At 43.1% G+C, this 5,551-nt stretch overlaps 1 pseudogene; it reads left to right on the top strand.

Moving 5' to 3' along the window:
• The first annotated feature begins 4,868 nt into the window (after positions 1–4,868).
• LOC102867808 lies at positions 4,869–5,324 on the top strand (annotated as a pseudogene).
• Positions 5,325–5,551: the final 227 nt, after the last annotated feature.

A 5,551-nucleotide genomic window follows, 5' to 3' on the forward strand; every position in this document is an offset into this window, starting at 1 on the left:
GAGAGCTAGGGATACATTCAGTGAGATGGGCTGTGACCGTAACTGCGGTGCTGAACTTGAACATGCCAGTGATCACGTAGATGATGCAGGGTTGGGTATTGTCTTGTTCTGTTGTACTTAAGGTCACCTCGAGATATGATCAGCTTGATGGCATCTGTGAGTGTCTGCTTATCTATCCAATCAAGTGCTCAATGTTGTATTACAATGCTATATCACTTTTTCAGAGTCTTTTGGCTTTCTTATTTAAAGTCAATATGCAGCTCTGACCAGTTTGCATTTGCTTTTCATAGACAAGGCCATGTGTGAGGATGTAGTTGTGTTGTAGTACCGTCAAGTCAGAAGCGAATCATAGCTGATCCTCCAGTGAATTTTCAGAGGCAGTAAACTGCATGGGAGGAGGCTGCCCATCTCACTTCTGTGGAGCAACTTGTGAATTCAAACCATGTGTCTTTGGTTGACAGCCCAAGTCCTGATCACTGAGCCACCAGCTCTCTCCATGGATGAAGATGGACCAAAAACAAATGGGAAAATAATCAGCCAGTGTGCTCGGTGAATAAATCCTGCTTAGTCAAAGTGCTTTCCACGTACTGAGAAATGCATTCAGAACGTGTGCCAATCCTGCCTGGTCAGGATTTCTCAGAAGAAATGGCACAAAAAACTGCCCTGGAGAATAAAAGAGGTTGATGAGCTGTGGAAAATGTACACAGCAATGGTGCTGTGCACGTCTGCTGCTCTGGGCCAGATAATTGTTGTCACTGATTATTTTTTTATGAGTTCTGATGGGAGGGGGAAAAGCCATAATGAGACGCCAAAGGCAAATGTGGTCCCTGTTAAAAAGACCCAAAGGTAGTAAATCCTCCTGCTCCCCAAACAGCTACAGCTGCAGCAGCTTATCCAGAGCTTTGCCAAGAAGACATCACTGCCTCCATCAGGGTCATGAGCAACAGCACTCAGAAGAGAGCAACTGGCTTCGGCTCAGATGCGATGTAATCGTTACCAATTTCTGAAGAAAGACTTGAAACTTTAAATCAAGCTGTAAATTATGCGGGCCTGTCCTTCCATAAATCTTAATTGTGGTGATTTCATTTGGTCTAAACCAGCAGGGAATGTGTACTTTCTTGGTGAGGTTTAAGTCAGTGCTCCTCACTTAAAGAAACAAAATTTCAGTTGACTTTTTTTTTTAAACTCTCCACACATTAACTTCTTTCTTTCTTGTGGTAATTACATATGTAGTAAATTGCTTGCTTTTTCAACATTCTTTACACAAACAATTAACTTACATCATGTTGATAACTTTATCATGTTGTTAAAATATGAACATTATCGCTTTCTAGATTAAGAGAAGCTCAGTGTCTCTTAACCCATTCCCTGCTTCCTCCCATCCCTGTTGTTATTGTGTACCATCCCAGTTAGAACCGACCCCTGGCAGACCTTCTGACGCATTTTCAGAGGCTGTTAACCACACAGGAAGAGATTGCCTATCTTCCTCCAGGGGAGCAACTGGTGGACTTGAACTGCAAGCCTTCGGTATTGCAGCACAACTTCTTTCCACCAGGCCACCTCCTCGCCATGTATAGTACACTTTGATCTCTATATATTTGCCTACATCAGATATTTCATCTATGTGAAATGATACACTACTTGTCCTTTTGACTGATTTATTTCACTCAGGAAGCTTTCAAAGTTCACACATCAGGTTTTTCTCTTTATAGCTGAGCAGTGTTTTATTCTCTTTCATTGCTGTTGGGTCGGTTCTTACTCATAGCAGCTTTCCACTGGGTTTCGGAGGCTGTAAATGACAATGGTAGGAAAATATCCATCTTTCTCCTGTGGAGCTGCTGGCAGATTAGAACTACGGAAGTTGTTGGTAGAAGAATTCACTACCGGTGATGCCACAGAGCTCAGTAATATTTTACCTCAATACATTAATTTCCTAACTCACTAATCTGATATTCTATATCAGTGTCTTCACAGCAAGGGTACATATAGCTCTTTACACATAGCAAACTCTTACTAAATATCTGTTGTTTGAGTTTAGCTTTTAAAATCAGAGCAAGGTAGTTAATACTAAGTATCGTCAAATACAGCCTATATTCAAATCGCTTTAATTGCTAAAAAAATTTCTCCATGATTATTTTTAGCTGACTTCCTGCCTCAGAGTCTCTTGAGAGTTTCTTGTATTCCTATCTGTTTAGCACACTCTACTTATAATCTTATTTTATGCAAACACAGAACCTAGTTTACCAAAGGCAAACAAGGAATAGCTTTGCTCTCTAGACAAGAGCTGGCACAACTTTTCAAACCTTTGTCAGCCAAACAAAATGTCCTATCTGCGAGGTGGGAACCCAATAAGGAGTGGGGTCGGCAGTGTTCCAGTCTTTTCTTTGCATATCAAGTTGAACACAAGTCAGCCGGAACTAGGAATCTAGACCAGGATTTTACCAAATAAAACAAAGATATCGGTAACATGTGTGACCATGTTACAGTTAATGAAATTGGATTTTCATCAGCTGCATTAGCCGCATCACCCTAACTAGCTGAGGTAGGTCGCCTTCTAACATAAGCTTTGCAGTCATCCTGAGAGAAGCGCCTCAGAGGACTAAAAGACTCAATAATTAAAGACAGAATTAGGCACACCAGGTCCAAAAATTATGTACCCAAAACTCAGCCTTTGTTAGCTGACATCGCCCCACCCCCATCATCCATATTTAACATTTTTGAGGGTGTGTGTGTGCCAGATGATTCATCCAAGCTGCTTTGGAAGTTGTCTCTGCTGGTGACAGTAGAGCCAACCCACCCCCTGTCCTCCCCTGTGTCTGGTGAAAACGCAGAAGATGAACTTGGTTGAGTACCAGTTCTGTGGCATTGTTGCCAGTACATCGTGGCCTTCTTTATGTAGGTACAGAGCTGTTAGGCAACCCACTCCCACATGAAGCTTTTCCTCTTGATCTCATTTCTCCATTGTTTTCATCTGCTTGTTACACTCTAGGAGAGCATGGAGGTCCTCAGAATCACAGAAAAGGATGCTTTCCTTGCTCAACTAGACATCAAGTCACAGAGACCAGATACTGAACTATTTCCCGATTCTGTCACGTCAGTGTGTCTGGTCCTTCTGCCTATCTGAGGTACACTCCATCCCATACATGTGTCAAGAAGTTCTTTTCCTTGAACTTTTCCCCTCCAGGTTTTTGGGATTTATTTCATCAACATTATGAAGTTAGATTTATTGTTTATTTCATCTTTTAAGTATTTGTAAAATTTGTGTGTGTGCAGGGAGTCTGGGCAACAAATAAACGAGTTCCATTAATTATTTTAATATCTTGAAAATACTTCCCAGAAACGAAACAGCATTTAAAGATGTATACATGGGGGGGGGGGAATTTCCCTAGACTCTGCAGTGAATACATGTGTATGCACATGTGTGTGTTTTATTGTTGTAAAGATGAGTGATTTGATTTTTTACATGCACAATGTAGTGACATTAATGACACTAATTAACATGTGAAGTCATCACTAATATTCATTGTTATCCCCTGAACTTTTTATAAATTCTGATTCTGACTCTAGTAACAGAGATTCTAAACCTTCTGGTGGGACGAGCTCTTGGGTTTCTCTTTTGCAAAGAATTTCTAGCGCAGAGCTTCTGAGGTTCAGGCTCAGAGGAGACCCTTCTCCACTCCCTTCCACACATTTCACATTCTAAAAGAAAAGATAGCTTTATTTTATAAACTGCTGATTTTTGAGCTGGCCCTAGCAGCCTTGCAGCTCTCCCCTCCCCCTCATCCTTCATTCTTTCCCCTCCTGGCTCCTGTCCAGTGACTAACGCTCTCCAGGAGTATTTATGGACGGGGTATCTATTGTTGACCTTGTGATTGCACTAATCCCTTGGCTGCAGGCTGCTGGGCTCTGTTCTGCTCTGCTAACGTCACGAGGGTGACTGGGGGTGGGAGTGGGGAGGAGGACAGCCCATCATCCAGGAGTGGTATGTTTATTTATAGAACAGGTCTTGCTTTGCCTTCCTAGAGTTATCTGTTAATGCAGCAGTTGCTGTATTCCCAACTCCCTTTGGGAAACAGAGGGAGGCCCAGTGCTCCAAACCAGAGTTAAAGGCCAGAGTTCTTGAAGCCAAGGCACCAAAAAAACTTCTCTCTCCATTTTGATGCAACAAACCCAGGGAGACCTAAATTCCTACCACTGGTTGACCACTGAGTATCATGACCAGAGGTGCGGCCTGCTGCTCTTCTCGGGTGACAATATGGCTTATTGGTTTGCGAGTGGGGTGTAAGTCAAATACCTTAGAAATTCTGGCAGTATTTGGGATCTAGTATGCCTGACAGTCTCCGGTGTGTGTGTGTGTGTGTGTGTGTGTGTGTGTGTGTGTGTGTGTGTCTTTGGAAAGCAGGCTGAGAAAGTAATAGTATGATGAGAGAAATCAAAGGAGCCACTACTGTTGATATCGTAGTGAATGCAATTGCCCTTAACCAGAATTAAGAAAAGGGAGAGAAAAAAGCCAGGGCTGTGGAAAAAGAGTGAAGATGGAGGCCACCTAAATAAAGCTGGAGAACTCTTGAGTCTACGAGGTCCACGAGCTTTATCACTCCACTGAATGCCACCTTGGGTGACTGATTGCTTCTGGGGTTCAAGTCCTGCCTCCTCAAATAAATAGTAAATCACTTGTAGGAAGAACATTTAGGCACAGAAGACTCAAAACCTCAGTGCTGCCGAGTTGGCACCAGGTCTTTGGGGGCTGTGAACCCCCTGGGAGGAGAGTGCCCATAGTCCTCCCACAGAACTTCTTCTCTTCTCAGAGCCACCTGTGAGTTAGAAGTACAACTCCTGCTTTTTTTCGTTGCCTGACTGCCGCCATCATGGGTTGCATGCATGCTCCCGGGAAGGGCTTCTCCCAGTCGGCTCTGCCCTATCGCCGCAGCGTCCCCACCTGGCTGAAGTTGACGTCTGATGACGTGAAGGAGCAGATCTACAAACTAGCTAAGAAGGGTCTAACTCCTTCCCAGATCGGTGTGATCCTCAGAGATTCACATGGCGTTGCACAAGTGCGTTTTGTGACAGACAACAAAATCCTGAGAATCCTTAAGTCCAAAGAACTTGCTCCTGATCTTCCTGAGGATCTCTACCATTTCATTAAGAAAGCTGTTGCTGTTCGAAAGCATCTTGAAAGGAACAGAAAGGATAAGGATGCTAAATTCCGTCTGATCCTGACTGAAAGCCGAATTCACCGATTGGCTCGATACTATAAGACAAAGAGAGTCCTTCCTCCCAATTGGAAATATGAATCATCTACAGCCTCTGCCCTGGTTGCATAAATTTGTCTTTATGTACTTGAGCAATAAAATCATTGTTTAACTACCAAAAAAAAAAAAAAAAAAGAAGTACAACTCCCTGTTGACTGGGCTACCTGAGCTTCATTTTGGCCACAAACTAGGGGCAAAGCCGGTGCTCTGTAAGCCTCTGTGGCCTCTCTTACGTGGGTTTTCATGAGAGATGATCATTGGCATTAAGAGACGGTTTGTGTAGATAATGATGATCAACA

This window comes from Elephantulus edwardii, unplaced genomic scaffold (genome assembly GCF_000299155.1).
Source record: "Elephantulus edwardii isolate Elephantulus edwardi_28Jun2011 unplaced genomic scaffold, EleEdw1.0 scaffold00279, whole genome shotgun sequence".
Lineage (NCBI taxonomy): Eukaryota > Metazoa > Chordata > Mammalia > Macroscelidea > Macroscelididae > Elephantulus > Elephantulus edwardii.